This window comes from Pan troglodytes, chromosome 19 (genome assembly GCF_028858775.2).
Source record: "Pan troglodytes isolate AG18354 chromosome 19, NHGRI_mPanTro3-v2.0_pri, whole genome shotgun sequence".
In the NCBI taxonomy this organism is placed as follows: domain Eukaryota; kingdom Metazoa; phylum Chordata; class Mammalia; order Primates; family Hominidae; genus Pan; species Pan troglodytes.
In genome coordinates this window covers 73,965,907-73,984,614 of record NC_072417.2, presented here as the reverse complement: position 1 = coordinate 73,984,614, position 18,708 = coordinate 73,965,907, and the positions used below count along the sequence as shown (strand labels likewise).

The 18,708-nt window shown below is 39.9% G+C and overlaps 1 protein-coding gene and 1 pseudogene across 16 annotated transcripts in view; both read right to left on the bottom strand.

Annotated features, from left to right (window-relative positions):
* BCAS3 (BCAS3 microtubule associated cell migration factor) overlaps positions 1-18,708 on the bottom strand; it is a 718,021-nt gene that overhangs the window by 568,478 nt on the left and 130,835 nt on the right. The window lies entirely within an intron of this gene.
* Positions 1,331-18,708, bottom strand: LOC129137636 (keratin, type I cytoskeletal 18-like; annotated as a pseudogene).

Sequence of the window (18,708 nt, the reverse complement as noted above, 5' to 3'; positions counted from 1 at the left end):
CTTTATGTCCCATTTCTAAGTACTCCTGTTAAATTTCCAGGCAAATAGCTCAGGAGAGATGAGAAGAAAGACAAGAATTAGATGTAGCTCATGGAAAACATACCTCTTTGCAACATTGCTACATGAAATATATGGTAGTAAAATGGTTAGGGAGAGAACCCCGTTTTAATAAATATGTGGCCAATTTTTATTCTTAAGTTTAGAATCAGACAGTATAGAAGCAAACCTTTCACAAATACTTTCTTCTTTTTTACCTTACCAGCTGCAATGGTCTGAATGTGTCCCCCAAAATTCATATGCTAAATTTTTGAATTGGACCAGCCATGGTGGTGGCTCACACCTGTAATCCCAGCACTTTGAGAGGCCGACACGAGAGAGTCACTTGAGCCCAGGAATTTGAGGCAATATGGCAAAACCCCATCCCTACTAAAAATACAAAAAATTAGCTGCACATGGTGGTGCACTCATGTAACCCCAGCTACTCAGGAGGCTGAGGCTTGAGAATTGCTTGAAACCGGGAGGTGAAGGCCGCAGTAAGACGAGATTACACCGCTGCGCTCCAGCCTGGGCAACAGAGCGACACTCTGTCTCAAAATTAATTAATTAATTAACTAATCAATCAAAAATAAAACTAGCCAGATGAGGTGGCTCATGCCTGTAATCTCAACATTTTGGGAGGCCAAGGAAGGAGGATCACGAGGTCAGGAGTTTGAGACCAGCCTGGCCAACAAAATGAAACCCTGTTTCTACTAAAAATACAAAAAAAAATTAGCCAGGCATGGTGGCGGGCTCCTGTAATCCCAGCTACTTGGGAGGCTGAGGCAGGAGAATTGCTTGAACCTGGGAGGCGGAGGTTACAGTGAGCTGAGGTCACACCACTGCACTCCAGCCTGGGTGACGGTGCGAGACTTCGTCTCAAAAAAACAAAAAAAACAAAAAAAACAAAACTGAATCCCCAGAGATAGTATTAAGAAGTGGGGCCTTTAGGAGGTGATTAAGTCATGAGGGCAGAGCTTTCCCAATCTCATGAATGGGATTAGCAACCTTACAAAAGAGGTTGCAGAGAACACCCTAGGCCCTTTTTTGCCACTTCCACCATGTGAGGACATGGAGTTCAAGGTGCAACCTTGGAAGCAAAGACTGAGCCTTCTTCACCAGACACCAAACCTGCCACTGCCTTGATCACAGACTTTCCAGCATCCAGAACTGTTATTTATAAATTATTATAAATATTATTTATAAATTATTATTTATAAATTATTATAATTATTATTTATAAATTATTATAAATAATTATTATTTATAAATTACCAAGTTTGTGGTATTTTGTTACAGTGCAAGGAACAAACTAGGACACCAGCATACTCTGATACAAAATCTTATAAAGCCACACATGAGATTCGGAGATGTGGTGAAAGCACAAGGTGGCCTATGTTAAGCTTTAAGCTCTTTTAATCTATTATCTATATTTTCAAAATGTATATTACTAAGATATGTATATAATGAAATAATGTGCATAAGGTAGGATGAATATTCATCGTTAAATAAAACCACACTATAATACATTAAAAGAGAAAAGCAAGCAAGGTGCACATAAGTGCAACACAACCTAATTTTTTTTTTTTTTGAGACAGGTTCTCAGTCTGTCATCCAGGCTGCAGTGCAGTGGCGTGATCTCAGCTCACTGCAACCTCTACCTCCTGGGCTCCAGCAATCCTCCCACCTCAGCCTCCCACGTAGCTAGGACTATAGATGCATGCCACCACACCCAGCTCATTTTTGTATTTTTTGTAGAGACAGGGTTTCACCATGTTGCCTAGGATGGTTTCGAACTCCTGGGCTCAAGCGATCCTCCTGCCTTGGTCTCCCAAAGTATTGGGATTATGGCCAAGAGCCACTGCGCCCAGCCCAACCCATGTATTTTTACAAATGTGTTTGTGCCTGTGTATATGACCACCTAACTCCAAATATCTTCCAAAAAACAACACATCGGCAAGGGAAACAAATGAAATCACCCCTAAATCACAACACAGCATAACTAGAAAACAGAAACACCACTAACTTTAAATAACAATTATGTAGGGGGATTATAAATATTCAAAATTGGCCAAGATGGCTCCTGAGCTGGCACCAGAGCTGAGCAAGAATTACTTGCAAAACAGAAGAATGGAATGGATCTACTGGTGACAGAACACAGAAAAAAGTCATGTAGGATTCACTCTGAGAAGCAGGGAGTCTCACCCTGAGCAGGGAAATGCTGAAAACAGGCTTAAGACCTGTTGGATCAAAACCTGGGCTACTAGGGAATTACAAGGAAGGAGACAAGAACATGTGCTGGACAAGAGATACCAGTCAAAGGGAAAGAATCAGAGAAGGAAAGCATCAGAAATGAGATGTGTCCCTTGGGAATTTTGTGATAAAAGCAAGAAAGAAGAAAGGAGCTGAAGGTAAGGGTCTCATCAGAAAATCATCATCATAAAAGATAATAAAAATATCTTCCCGAAATCCCACAAAACAGAAAACTAAAACACAACAGCACAACATAATTATAAATACATGTATGCCTACTTAGTGACTGTAATTTCTTCCTGAAAACTCTGCCACTAAAAGAAAAGGCATTAAATGGAAAATCATTTCCATTACTTTTAACGGGAAAAATTGTAATGAATTATATACAAACTCATATTTACTCAAGAGAAAGAAAAATGAATTGAATACTAACACATAATGAAAGTTTATTATACTAGTCAAAGTGAGAAGTGACTTAATTGTAAGGGGCTGTTGATAAGAAAGAGTGCCAGGGAGTCATATTTTGGAAGGTAGTAGTCAGGTGATCCACTTCCAGGGGGACATTCAGTATCAGAATCAGACATGCTTAATGAGAATTTTCTTTTCCTCAACACTATGGTACTAAAATTAAAACAAACAAAAACCTGGCATAGTCATAAAAGAAAAATCTCTGTGTGAAAAAAAGCACAAGATGGAAGACTGCCTTCTCTCACAGTTTGACAATATTAATGCACCATTGGCTTTCATTCTCCATGTAGTGTATTACATACAATTTACATTTCTCAAACACCGTGACTATTTTTGGAGATGACGAAACTTCCTAGAACATAAAACCAGTTCAGTGACTGACCTAACTCTAAAGAGAATTAACTTCTCTTATTCTACATCCATTTTCAATTTTCTCCCTTTCTCTCTCCATTTCGTTTTGTTTTGTTTGTAAGAGACAGAGTCTCACTCTGTTACCCAGGCTAGATCGCGGTGGTACAATCACAACTCACCGCAGCCTTGAACTCCTGGGCTCAAGTGATATTCCTACCTCAGCCTCCCAAAATCTTGGGATTACAGGCATGAGCCACTTTGCCAGCCCTCAATCCTCTCTATAAAGCCATCTTTCGAAAAATGATTAAAGTTTTTTCCCCTTTGCTTCCCTTGTATCTGCACCATTCCCCTCACCCTTTTTTCAACCTTTCTGGGACTCACGATTCCCTTGCTGTAAAATCAAACAACAACTTAGGACTAAATAAAAACTAAAATCAAGGGTGCTCCAAAGCACAGGGAAACATGGCAAACTACAGATTAAAGAGTTGTGACAGTACTACCACATCTACCCACTAACTAGGCATATATAAACAAAGCAAAACTTTTTGTTTTAATACAAATATGGTTACTATGGTTCATGTATCTATTGCTGTATGAGAAACCACTAGAAACCATACTGGCTCAAGTAAATAATCACTTTATTTCTCAGATTTTGTGAATTAGATGGGTTGTTCTTCTGCTATTTTCTCTCCTGGGCTCATTCATATAGCTATTTTCTACTTCTGAGTTGGCTGCAAGTTGAGAGAATAAGGATGGTTGGGTCTCTTTCTCCATGTGGTATTTCACCCACATATGATAATGACTATGGTGGTTTCACAGAGTAAATCCCAATATAAAAACATTTATCAAGCTTGCATTTCTGGTATGTCTACTGACATGTTATTGGTTAAAGCAAGTCTCACAAAGAAGCTCAGATTCAAGTGAGAGGGGACACTGCAAGAACATTGATAGGTCTGACCTGGAAGTGCAATTCCTTAAAAGGGACTTCTGCAGTAATTGGAAACCGTACATTTCAAAGTAGTTTGATATAATATTCTTTGACTAGAGACTGTTGCTTTGACTAAACTGGCAATAGTGTCTCTGCCTGAAATTATACATAGAAATATTACTTCTTAACTTATATTTATTGAAAACTGTGTTTTGTGCAAAAACTGTTATGCTGAAAAAAAGTGTATGTAAAGTAGCATAGGTATAGCTTTTCAAGAGCTTACGTGAGGTAAGTCTGTAGCAATTGCAGGTAAACAATATTATAAATGAGAAATTCACAAACTCAAAATGGCCAAATAACAGGGAGATATGAATGAAGAGGTAACTGAATTAAGGATTGAAAATGAAGAACAACTTGTAAAAATCCAAATTAATGCCATAATGACACACCACTGCATATTTATTAAAATAGCTAAAATAAAAAAGACTCAATAAAATAGACTGACAATGTCAAGTGTTTCTCAAGTGGCAGAAAAACTGGAAATTTCATACACCACTTGTAGATGTAAAATTGTACAACCACTTTGAAAAGCATGCATCTAACATGTGATCTAACAATTCTACTTGTAGGTATCTGCTCAAGAGAAAAGGAAATATGTATGTCTATACGGACTTGAATACAATGTTCATAGCAGCATTATTTGTAAAGGCCAAAACCTAAAAACAACCAAAATATCCATCAACAGATGAGAGCATAATCATACTCTAGTAAACTAATCCAATATAATAATATTTCACAATAAAAATGAATGTACTACTTTGGCAGGCCAAAGCAGGTGGATTACATGAGCTCAGGAGTTTAAGACCAGCCTGGGCAACATAGTGAAACCCTGTTTCTACAAAAAACACAAAAATTAGTGAGGCACAGTAGGGCTCACCTATAGTCCCAGCTCCCCAGTGGGAGGATCGTTTGGGCCCAGGAGGCAGAGGTTGCAGTGAGCCGAGATTGCACCACAGTACTCCAGCCTGGGTGACAGAAGGAGACTCTGTCACAAAAAAAAAAACTATTGATACATGTAATATCATGGCTGAATCTCAAAATAAATACGCTGAGTAACCAAAGCTAGACAAAAAAAGAGTACATACTATATGATTCCACTTATATAAAACTTTAGAAAACGCAAACTAATCTATAGTAACAGAAAGTAGAACATTGGTTATCTTGAAGAAAAGAGCTGGGAGGGGCCGAAGGAAGAATTACAAAGAGACATGAGGAAACTTTGGGGAATAAGATGTTCATTGTCTTGTTTGTAGAAAGAGTTTCAAAGGTATATACACATCAAACACATAATATTATACACTTTAAATATGTATAGTTCATTGAATTTCAATTATACAATAATTAAATGTATGTATGTATGTATGTATGACCTCACACACTGCAGTCTTTCCTGCTACAATTATGATTCTCAATGAGAAATAATGTCAGTACATCAAAGAAGTTGTATTATGGCCAGGTGAGGTGGCGCATGCCTGTAATCCCAGCGCTTTAGAAGGCTGAGGCAGGTGGATCACCTGAGGTCAGGAGTTCAAGACCATCCTGGCCAACATGGTGAAACCCCATCTCTACTAAAAATACAAATATTAGCCAGGCATGATGGCAAGCACCTGTAATCCCAGCTACTTGGGAGGCTGAGGCAGGAGAATCACTTGAACCCGGGAGGCGGAGGTTGCAGTGAGCCGAGATTGTACCACTGCCCTCCAGCCTGGGCGACAAGAGCAAAACTCCGTCTCAAAAAAAAAGTTAGTTTTATTAATAAATAAAATTCATACCATTTTACTTTTTTGTACTATAATTTAACAGCAACTGAATACAAAGTACATTAGATAACTGAATGTAGAAAACCAGGAGAAATCATGTTTTTCATGGCTCAATTTAACCATGTCCTCTGGTTTGAAAGTGCTTAAAGAGTGTTACTCCCTGGTCTTTGTCCATTTTGTTCTTTTCTCCATAACTTAACAGTCTCAACTCTTTCTTATACCCCCATTCCATCAGGGCATCTTTGTCTTTTTTAGGTAAAATCTTTTACTTTTAAAATTTTTTTAATTAGCATTAAAACAACTTTTAAATGTTCTAATTTTTTATTCAAATTATTGTTCTGAAAACAATGTTGCATACATTTTCACCAAGCCTATTTCTATCCATTTTAGTGTGAAATTTTGTAGAATGAAGTGTACTGCCCCTCCAAATACACACTGCATTCTCTATATCTTGTTCCTTGCCTTGGGAGACTGAGCCATATCCTATGAATTGCATCAGTGGGCTCTCTGGACCTTCAGAATCCAGCCCCTGGTTTCTGACTGGGTTGACCCCATAGGAAGCCTCTGGAGAAATAAGATGCCCCACCGTCGGCCGGGCACGGTGGCTCACGCCTGTAATCCCAGCACTTTGGGAGGCCAAGGCGGGCAGATCACAAGGTCAGGAGATCAAGACCATCCTGGCTACTAAAAATACAAAAAATTAGCCGGGCGTGGTGGCGGGTGCCTGTAGTCCCAGCTACTCGGGAGGCTGAGGCAGAATGGCATGAACCCGGGAGGCAGAGCTTGCAGTGAGCCAAGATCTTGCGACTGCACTCCAGCCTGGGCAACAGAGCGAGACTCTGCCTCAGAAAAAAAGAAAAAGAAAAAAAGATGTCCCACTGTCAGGTTACTGAAGATAGGCTAAATCCATCCATCAGAGGCCACAGTTCCTGTTGCTAACCCTCTTCATGTCGCTTTCTCTGCAGGCTTTACTAAGGGTTATCTCCTCTTGCTTAGAAATGATAATAAACCAGGCATGGTGGCTCACGCCTGTAGTCCTAGCTATTAAGGAGGTTGAGGTGTGAGGACTGTTTGATTCCATGAGTTTGAGGCTACAGTGAGCTAGGATCAAGCCATTGCCTTCAGTCTGGGTTACAGATCCTGTCTCAGAAAGAGAGGGAGGAAAAAAGGAAGGAGAGGGGTAGGGTAGGAGGGAAGAGAAGGGGAGGGGAAGGGAGGAAGGATAATGAGTCTCAGCTCCCACATGTGTTATTTTATTTAAACTCTCTTTGAATCACCCAGTTTGAGTATGCTATCTGTTTCCAGCAAGGGCCCTAACAGCACAGATTTTCAGGAATACATATATCAAACAGCAAGTAAGGCAATTCTGTAAGAAATTAAACCAGCATTCCTTTGGTTTGGTCACCTGCAAATAACCATTTTGGTAAACCATTTGAGATCTGTACCAATTTCAATATCACAAGAAAATATACAAAGTCTGAAATATAATCTCACACAGTCTTTAGATGTGTCCATAGTTTAAATATTATAGTTTAAAATAAATATATAAACAACTAGCCCATGGTTACAATTTTACAATGTAATATGTGTATTCCTTGACACTGACAGACTACTCTTAACCTCCCATTGAGATTTGTTCAGCATGTGTTTTAAAATTGTATTAAGTGTCAGTCAGGTGTGTAATGTTCCGGGCCCTTTGCCTTATCACCAAACAAAAACTAAAAATTTGCTTTAAGTAATTAAGTGAACTGAGGTCATGAAAAATGTACACAATTAGCATTTATACTAGTGACTCCTGTTTATCAAAGACAATGTTAACATTTTAAGACATATTATAAAAAACATCCCTAAGCCACATGAGAAAGAGTAATTAAATAGAAGTAACAGTAAAGTCATCTTATTTCCCTAAGATTTCCTACATCCATAATCAGATAAACAGAGATCATATCTAGCATGCACTGAGGTCTTCGTGGTTCTAAGTTAATACTAAAGCCCAGAGCCCCATAGATCATCTACGTTATTGGATCACCTAGTATGCTAACTCATCCCATTAAAAACGTCTCTATGCCAGTGCGGCAGCTGTCAGCATAAATGGTATACCTAAGATGTAAAGCTCTTTCTTTGAGCAGTAGACAGCCACAGAGCCATGGCAGAGAGCTAGAAGAAAACCCAGGTACCCACAGAAAGCCTGAAAAATGCCAGAGAGATGGGCAAATGAAAGACTTGGTGTCTGGATTTGGTGCCAAGGAACTGCTGAAAGAGTCCATGTCTACAAGCAGCAAAGACTGGGAAAACGGCATAAATCTACTTTGCTGCCTATGGAGATAATATCAGTCAGAACTTGCAAACACAACTGACAAAAATCAGTCAAAATTGAAAGCATCAGGTATCATATATAAGGGCTCTGGGATTTTTCATGACAAAAAGAAGAGTCACATACCGACTATCCCAAGCAATATGCTTCTACTTCTAATTATTTAATAACATAACCCTTATTTACATTAGACAAACGTTGAAATAAAGTCACTGCAGTACCACTTCAGGATGGTGACACTGCGCTTCACCTCCACCTAATAACTGCAGCTTTAGGAAACTGGTTTCCACATACCACTCCATGAACTTCTGCCAATCCAAGATGATGCTTTTGCCAGTTTGTAATAATGAGAGGAAAATATTAATATTGTGAATTAACTGTATTCTATTTAATAAACAGTCAATTTTGAAATTAAGTCATTCCTCCTATTTAGCTATTAAGATTATTTTGCTTTTCTCAGCTGGGTGCAATGGCTCACGTCTGTAATCCCAGCACCTTGGGAGGCCAAGGCGGATGGATCACTTGAGCCCAGGAGTTCAAGACCAGCCTGGCCAACATGGGGAAACCCTATCTCTACTAAAATTACAAAAATTAGCAGGGCATGGTGGCGCATGTCTGTAGTCCTAGCTACCTGGGAGGCTGTGGCAGGAGAATTTCTTGAACCCAGGACGTGGACGTTGCAATGAGCCAAGATCACGCCACTGCACTCCAGCCTGGGTGACAGAGTGAGACTCTGCCTCAAAAAAAAAAAAATTATTTTGCTTTTCTCAAAGTAAATTTAAAGTATTAACTGATAGTCGATTATAATTTTTTCATATGTTCTTGCTTGGCAAAAGACTAATGTTTCTGATTCTTAAAATCCAGTCTTGGAAACAATGGCCATAGAAAGCCTATATAATGAGAGATAAGGGATTCCTAACCAACTGAGATGAAGAAATTTTCGCTCACTCTTACAAGAATTTTTTCCCACCACAGTGATGCGTGATGGGAGCCTCTGGACAAACACTTAACCTCTTTTCTTCATCTACAACACAAGGCAGTTAAATGACATAATCTACAAGGTTCTTTCCACTTCCAATAGTCTATGATTCTCTCTACATAAAGGTCATATTTTCACGTAATGTGTGTAATGTGATCATAATATATTGGATTAAACATTCTTCAAGGTCTGCAGTCAGCTCTTGAATAATGTTACTCATTTGCTATTACTCATAGTAGCCAACAAGATCCTAACCATAAATAGCTACATTCTGGGAACTGTTTAGCATATAACACACAATAAACTTTGGTTTCCTCCCTCTCTCACATTATTACACAAGACACTGCCTTAGTTTCTGGATCAGTGGCACAATAAACATTATCCCTTTCCAAGAGCTTAAATGACTTATCTGGAATTATTATGGTATGATCTCTCAAAACACAACGAAACAAAACACTAGAATACCTAAATAAATGGCATTTTAATGACTGTCATCAATGCAGTAAGAGAGAGTATGTTAAATTTTGGGCTGGGGCAATGTATTTATTACTAAAGGATAAAATATGAACCACTGGGATTATTTGGTGAGAGCTAATTATGCAAATTGGGTCATTTTTGTCTTACCCAACTAAATCAGAGTTGAGGGGCCAGTGAGGGAAAGCACTTGGGGCACATAGCACCTGCTCCAAAAATTAGCCGTAAAGCCCAGCTGCTGAAACTGCCTGCTATAACCCTAAGATCAGTTATAACTAGTAACTGCTGAAACGAACTGGCATGACTCCACCATTGTCACTCTAGCGCCAATGAGCTTTCTTCTAAAACAATATGTTGCATTTCTCTAATTTCCCAAGCTTTTCTTTGTTCTTCAGACATAACAAAACCACCCCAAACTGTGTATGTGGCCCCAAATTGCAATTCTGTTTTATGTACATTCTCAAATAAAATGTTTTGCATAGAGACTCATCTCTGTATTTTTATTTTGACTTTGACTGACACTTTCCATAGCAATTCCCCTCTTCTTAGAAAAGGCACTATGAATTTATAAAAATGAAAAGCTGGCCAGCCGCGGTAGTGCACGCCTGTAATCCCAGCATTTTGGGGGGCCGAGGCGGGCGGATCACGAGGTCAGGAGATCGGGACCATCCTGGCCAAAATGGTGAAACCCCATCTCTACTAAAAATACAAAAATTAGCTGGGTGTGGTGGTGCACACCTGTAGTCCCAGCTACTAGGGAGGCTGAGGCAGGAGAATCGCTTGAACCCGGGAGGTGGAGGTTGCCGTGAGCTGAGATCACGCCACTGCACTCCAGTCTGGTGACAGAGCAAGACTCCGTCTCAAAAAAAAAAAAAGAAAAAAAAAAGAAAGAAAAGTTATACATCAAAAGAAAATCTTAGTGAATTTTCCCAAGAATAATTTAATAGGCAGTATTAGTTGTGAATATAAGCAACTTGACAAAGTCTAAACTACATGGGTGTTCAATAAAGCATGTGCCAGGGAGCTGGAGAGCAACCTGCACATCCCACTCCTCTCCAAATGGAGGGATGTCCTAAGGTTTTGTACCCAACTGGCTACGAAAATGTAAATACCCAGGTACAGTACATATGATTCCTTAGATTAAGAGATATTCTCAATCACAAAAAAGTGATACTAAAAAATAAAGGACGAGTATAACTACTCGTATAGGAAGCTTCCTAAAATTCACTTAGGCAAAATATATATATATTCGAGGGTCTCCTAGATATAGGGCACTGCGCTTAATACCAAGAAAGAAATAAAGATGGGCAAGATAAAGAAAACATTCTCAAGGTACATGTGAAATTGAAGAATGTCTCTAAGCAGACACTTCATGATTATGTGTGGCTTTCTCCATCTCCATTTGATGCAGTCACTATTCTATTTGCTGTCTTGTAACTATGTATTCTCCTACTCTTTCCATTATTTCAGACTTCATTGGTTCCCTGAATGGTTCCTCGTATCACCTATATTTATGCCTATAAACTGAGTCTCATTAACTTAAATTATTTTGGAAGCACTTACATCTTCTGTTCTACATCATCAGTTACCTGCTGTTTTTTGTTACTTTATTTAAAAAACTGGAAGCAGGTGAAGGAATCTGCCCATTCTTGAAATTACTTTGTATTGGACATAAGTTGGCACTGGACTTTTTTTTTTTCCTTTTTTTTATTATTACACTTTAAGTTCTAGGGTACATGTGCACAACGTGCAGGCTTGTTACATACGTATACACGCGCCATGTTAGTGTGCTGCACCCATTAACTCGTCATTTATATTAGGTATATCTCCTAATGCTATTCCTCTCCCCTCCCCCAACCCCATGACAGGCCCCAGTGTGTGATGTTCCCCTTCCTGTGTCCAAGTGTTCTCATTGTTCAATTCCCACCTATGAGTGAGAACATGCAGTGTTTGGTTTTTTGTCCTTGCAACAGTTTGCTGAGAATGATGGTTTCCAGCTTCATCCATGTCCCTACAAAGGACATGAACTCATCCTTTTTTATGGCTGCATAGTATTCCATGGTGTATATGTGCCACATTTTCTTAATCCAGTCTATCATTGATGGACATTTGGGTTAGTTCCAAGTATTTGCTATTGTAAATAGTGCTGCAATAAACATACATGTGCATGTGTCTTTATAGCAGCATGATTTATAATCCTTTGGGTATATATCCAGTAATGGGATGGCTGGATCAAATGGTATTTCTAGTTCTAGATCCTTGAGGAATCTAGAAGGCACAGGACTTTTAAATAATAGTGTTCCTGAAATTAGTGACCACAATTTTCTAATAGCCATGTCCTTCTTATATTATTGCTATCATGTAAAGGAGACTTCCTTTGAATTCATTAAACAATGTGTTTAAATGAAGAAAAAAATACTAAAATAAAATTGGAGAAGTCCTTTTCCACACTGAAAAATTCTAAGTAACTAAATGGTATACGTCAAATGTACTAAAATAACAAAAGTATCTTTTGCTTATGCAGAAACACTGCATCAAAATATACGCCTAACACAAAGACTCTCTTAAGAAGCTACTGTTTGCCAGAGCAATCAGGCAAGAGAAAGAAATAAAAGGCATGCATTCAAATAGGAAAAAAGAAAAAAGCCAAATTATCTCTCCACTGGCAATATGATTATATACCTAGAAGACCCGAAAGACTCCACCAAAAGGCTTCTAGAACTAATAAACAATTTCAGTAAGTTTCAGGATAAAAAAAAATAAAGGTAGTAAAATCAGTAACATTTCTATTTACGAATAACGTCCAAACTGAGAGCTAAATCAAGAATGCAATCCCATTTGCAATGGGCACGTGCGCGCGCGCGCACACACACACACACACACACACAAAATACCAAGAAATACATCTAACGAACGAGGTTAAAGATATAAGGAGAACTACAAGACAATGCTGAAAGAAAGCAGAGATGATACAAACAAATGGAAAAACATTCTATGCTCATGGATTGGAAGAATAAATATTGTTAAAATGGTCAAACTACCCAAAGCAATCTATAGATTTAATACTATTCCTATCAAACTACCAATGTCACTTTTCTCAAAATTAGAAAAACAACTACTCTAAAATTCATATAGAACAAAAAAGAGCCTGAAAAGCCAAAGCAATCCCAGGCAAAAAGAACAAAGCTGAGACATTATATTACCTGACTTCAAACTATACTACAAGGCTACAGTAACCAAAACAGCATGGTGCCTGCACAAAAACAGACACAGAGACCAATGGAACAGAAAAGAGAACCCAGAAATAAAGCTGCATATATCTACAACCATCTAATCTTCAACAAAGTCGACAATGACAAGCAATGGGGAAAGGACTCCCTAAACTATAAAAATCCTAGAAGAAAACCTAGGAAATACCATTCTGGACACTGGCCTTGGCAAAGTCCTCAAAAGCAATTGCAACAAAAACAAAATCGACAATTGGGAACTAATTAAAGAGCTTCTGCACAGCAAAAGAGACTATCAACAGAGCAAACAATCTACAGACCTTTGTTGGATGCACAGTTTGTGAATATCTGTAGTGAATATTTTTTGTGAATATTTATAGATTCACAAATATTCACAAACTATGCATCCAACAAATATCTAATATCCAGAATCTATAACGAATTTAAACAATTCAACACGCAAAAAACAATGCCATTAAAAAGTGGGCAAAAGACATTAACAGACACTTCTCAAAAGAAGACATACAAAGATTAGCCAGGCAAGGTGGCATACACCTGTAGTCCTAGGTACTCTGGCAGGGATAAACAAATTGCTTAATTGCTCCTAACGTAACCTCCTACCTTTTTTTTTTTTTTTTAAGAAACCTTTGTTACCTCTGAAAATAACTGGTCAGAAAATTGTAAATATATAAATCTGAGGTTAGGGCACTCTTAATACAGTCTATAGACGGACTATGCCTGTGTATGTATGGAGGAATGCCCTCCATAATGACAAACAGTATGGTTACTGGAAAGAACATAGCTTGAGGGTCAAGCAAAAGCCTGGGTCCATGACTAACTGTGTGACTGAACCTCTATTAGCTTCTTCATGCACAAAATAAGAATAATATGATTGGGCCAGATGTGGTGGCTCATACTTGTAATTGCAACATTTTGGCAGGCTGGGATAGGAGGATTGCTTGAAGCCAGGAGTTCAAGACCAGCCTGGGTAACATCGTGGGAACTTATCTCTTAAAAAAAAAAATTTTTTTTTAATTAGCCCAACAGTGGCATGAATTATAGTCCCAGCTACTCAGGAGGCTGAGATGGGAGGATCTCTTGAGCCCAGGAGTTCCAGATTATAGTGAGCTATGATTGGACCACTGCACCTGGGCCTGGGTGACCGAGGGAGACTCTGTCTCTAAAATAAATAAATGAACACACAAACTTAATTGTCATAAACTCAACTGTACATATGTATATATGTATGTATGTATGTATGTATTGACTCATGGATTGTTGATAGCACTCAAGTTCCTAGTATACTTTAACTACCTAAAAGCAGAGCAGAGCCCTCCAAAAAACCTCATTTGTCATAAATCTCCTCCCCTGGAGCAACTTAATCTCTTCTAGGACCACTCCCAAACAGATATTGTTACAAAACTATCACATCTCCTGTCTTTTCTCCTAAGGACCACCTTAATTTTCCAAAAAGTCACAAGTGCCCTTTCTTCCACTCCCATTCTAAGAAGTCATTTGTTCTACAAAATGTGCCCTTCTACAAATTGTGTCCCTCTCCATCCCCGTCTCCTACTGAGATGATATATAAGCCACCTTAAGTCACATTTTTTTGCAAACTCCTATATGTACATATGTAATTAAATCTGATTTTTTGTCCTCTTGCTAATCTGCCTTTCGTCAGTTTAAATTGCAGCCCTCTCCCCAAAGAATTTAAGAGAGAAAAGTATTCCTCCCCAACAGTAGTTACTAAAGAGTCTACTCTATTCAACATCACCATATGCTCACCTACTACAAACATTTAGACAAAAACTTAACAACAAGACATATTAGGTCTACATCCATAAAACAACTTATGAAAACAACTTATGAACTTTTTTTTTTTTTTTTTTGAGACTGGGTCTCACTCTGTCACCCAGGCTGGAGTGCAGTGGTGAGATCTGGGCTCACTGCAACTTCTGCCTCCCAGGCTCAAGCAATCCTCCCACCTCAGCCTCCCAAGTAGCTGGGACCACAGGCGTGTGCCATCACGCCCAGCTAATTTTTTTGTATTTTTTTTGGTAGAGACAGGGTTTCACCATGTTGCCCAGGCTGCTCTTGAACTTCTGAGCTCAAGCGATCCGCTGGCCTTGGCCTCCCAAAGTGCTGGGATTATAGGCATGAGCCACTGCATCCAGGCCTATTTCACTTTCTATATCTTTTATATCCTTTCAACAGCAGAAGTTCCATTTGAGTTTTATATAAATTCTAACTCCTTGTTGAGATTATCTATTTGTTGAGTTATTGCTATAACCCTTTCCTTTAATTCTTTATACATAGTTCATTTAGTTCTTAGAACACATTTATAATAGCTGCTTTAAAATCTTTGTAAAATTTAACATCTGGAGACAACCACGTAAGATTTCTTTTTTCTTTTTTTTTTTTACCTCTGAACTTTTCATTGGCCTCCTGGCTCCCCAAAGGGTACACTGCTTCTGCTGGCTTAATGTCTCAGAACTTCGATGTCGCTGGTCTCAGACACCACTTTGCCATCCACTATCCTGGGAGAGGTGGTCTTCTGGATGGTTTGCCTGGAGTTGCTGCTGTCTGGGGTATCACCAAGACTGAAGTCCTCACCATCTTCCAGCAGGTGACGGTAGGTGGTGATCTCAGTCTCCAGCTTGACCTTGATGTTCAGCAGGGCCTCCTACTCCTGGGCCTGGCACTGTCCCTCTGCAGGGTCTGTGCCAGCTCTGACTCTAGGTGCAGCAGGATCCAGTCTACAGGATCTGCCCCATCTGCAGGGTGTAGTGGGCCTCCACCTCCCTCAGGCTGTTCTGCAAGCTGGCCTTCAGATTTCTCATGCAGTCCAGGTCAATATCCAAGGACTGGACTGTATGTCTCAGCTCCATGAGCATCAACTCAGCAGCTCCAACCTCGGCAGACTGCATGGTGACCACTGTGGTGCTCTCCTCAATCTGCTGAGACTAGTACTTGTCCAGCTCCTCTTGGTTCTTCTGAGCCAGTTCGTCATATTGGGCCCAGATGTCTGCCATGATCTTGGTGAGATCCTGAGATTTGGGGGCATCTACCTCCATGGTCAACCCAGAGCTGGCAGTCTGGGCTTGTAGGACTTTTACTTCCTCTTCGAGGTTTTTCTTCAGGAAGAGCAGCTCCTCCTTGAGAGCCTTGATCTCTGTCTCCAGCTGAAGCTGAGTGACATTGGTGTCATCAGTGACCTTGCGGAGCCCATGGATGTCCCTCTCCACAGACTAGGGCATGGCCAGCTCTGTCTCATACTTGACTCTAAAGTCATCAGCAGCAACACAGGCACTGTTGATTTGCAGAACGATGCCCGCACTGTCCACAGTATTTGGGAAGATCTGAGCCCTCAGGTCCTCGATGGTCTTGAAGTAATGGCTCCAGTCTCTGACCTGGGGCCCCTTCTTCTCCAGGTGCTCCTGGGTTTTGCTCTCCAGCTTCTGGTTTCTGGTCTCCATGCTCCTTGCTCTGTCCAGGCAGGAGGCCAGGCAATCGTCCAGGCTTTGCATGGTCTCTTTCTCATTCTGGATGCCTCTCAGTCCTGCCAGACCCCCCGCCATCCCCACAACCAGGCCCCTGGACCCCATGCCACCCCAGAAGTTGGTGGAGTGGGACACGGAGATCTGGGAACCAGAGCCCCCGGTGCCTGCACAGACACTGGCCACACTGCTGACTGGCTGGGTGCCATAGCTGGGCGCCTGCACAGAGCCCAGAGACCGGTAGTTTGGTGGAGAACGTGGAGCAAGTGGTGAAGCTCATGCTGTCCAGTGGGGAGAGCGAGAGGACAGGACTCAGGCTTTTCCGAAGACCAATCAAGTATGATTTCTATTGTCTGCCTTTTTCTCACTGCCACAACTTCCTGTTTCTTGGCATGTGTCATAATTTTATATTTAAAAATAGACATTTTATATAATACAGTATAACATTACTCTGGATTCTATGAAATCTGTCTTCTTCCACAATTTGCAGTTGCTGATTTCTCTGTTCAGTTTTATTATTTCTTTTATTCTTGCATTACTTTAAAGCCTGACTTTCAGGGTCTGGCCATGCATCTATGTATCTTAGTGGGCAGCCAACTACTCAACAGAGGATTCACTCAAATACCCCAGGTCAACAAAAGTTGTTTTCCTTTGCCAAAGGATCTGCACATCTATTCAGATTTTTCTTCCCCCTGGACCCTTTTTCATGGCTCCTCTGCATATGCATGAAGCCTCAGCTAACCATTATCTTAGGCTGAAAGAGCCAATGGCTCTCAAAGCACACATGTCATCAAGACAGTAATTTCTGCAGATAATGCTGGCAGGCATATGCAATACCTGCCACTCAGAGATGAGCGAAAATTTTCCAAGCACAGCAGGTAAGGTACTAGTCCTCAAAACCTTTCTCACCCTGGAAGACACTCTATAACCAACCAACCAACCAACCAACCCTGGAAGAGGGAAAGTGTGGAGTGGGACAGGAGCAGCTGCAGGCATGAATGCCACAGATTCCCACTGTTGTTGTGCAAAGATTAGCAGTTTCTCAAGCTTAAACACTTTTCAGATTATTATATGCTTTTGGTTGAGTTTCAGAGTACTGCAATAGTTGTTTTCATCTGTTTTGCAGATGGCATTAAATCTAAGTCACAAACTCTCTTTTTTTTTTTTTTTTTGAGACAGAGTCTCACTGTTGCCCAGGCTGGAGTACAGTGGTGCGCTGCAACCTCTGCCTCCCAGGTTCAAGCAATTCTTGTGCCTCAGCCTTCCGGGTAGTTGGGATTATAGGCACATGCCACCACACTGGGCTAATTTTTGTATTTTTAGTAGAGACAGGGTTTCACCTTGTTGGCAAAGCTGGTCTCAATCTCCTGACCTCAAGTGATCTGCCTGCCTCAGCCTCCCAAAGTGCTGGGATTACAGGCGTGAGTCACCATGCCTGGCCCACAAACTCTTACCATTCTTAAATGTATTTATTTCAGTTTCTCTTCCACTACTATATTATAACCTACTCTGGCAGTCCTTCTCATCTGCTGCAATATTTCTCATTCCTTAAGATCTAACCTATGCTGCTCCTTCTCCATGAGGCTTTTTCTCATTAATTCATGCACACTGATCTCTCCCTTCTCTGCATTCCTGTCATACATCATTATTTCATAATTATTTTGCATGTGTTGTACTTTTTCTTTTCAGCCACATTCATAAGTCTCTGGGGAAAGAAATTAGGCTTTCATGATTTTGTATCCTTATCCTATACCCGGCAAAGTGCTGAGTATACAGTAAATTCTCAAAGGCTTTATGTCTTCTTCAATCGAAAAATTTACTCTTGAAGAAATTTGTCTTGTAGCCTATGAAGTCAAACAGTACCATTAGGAAACAATAATCAAGACTCCATGACCTAACCATGTTATATTATTAACATGTTCTTCCTTTCTCCAATGCCACATGATCTGAAGTGCACACTATTTACTGAAAGCATGAGGCCAAGACTGCTAGTAGTCTTGACCTAATATCCATTTTGATAATTTTCCTTACTAATAAAACCATAATCATTCCTAGCTTTCCTTGCAGCCAGAAGTTCAATTTGAGGGAATGCACTAACTGGAAAGATATTTGTATTTGTTCACAGTATTGTGGTAATAAATAAAAAAGAAAATTCACACAACACCTTTAGAACGGTGTCAGGCACATGCTATAGCATCAATAAATGTCATTTACTGTTGGAAACCCTAAATATGTTTTACTTTCTTCTTCTTCTCTCTTATGAGAGCTTAGTCTTATGGTTACAAAGGTTTTATAACATCAAAGTTCTCCCTCTGGAATAATATAAATTTGTAATAGGTGATGCAAAGAATTTTTAAAATT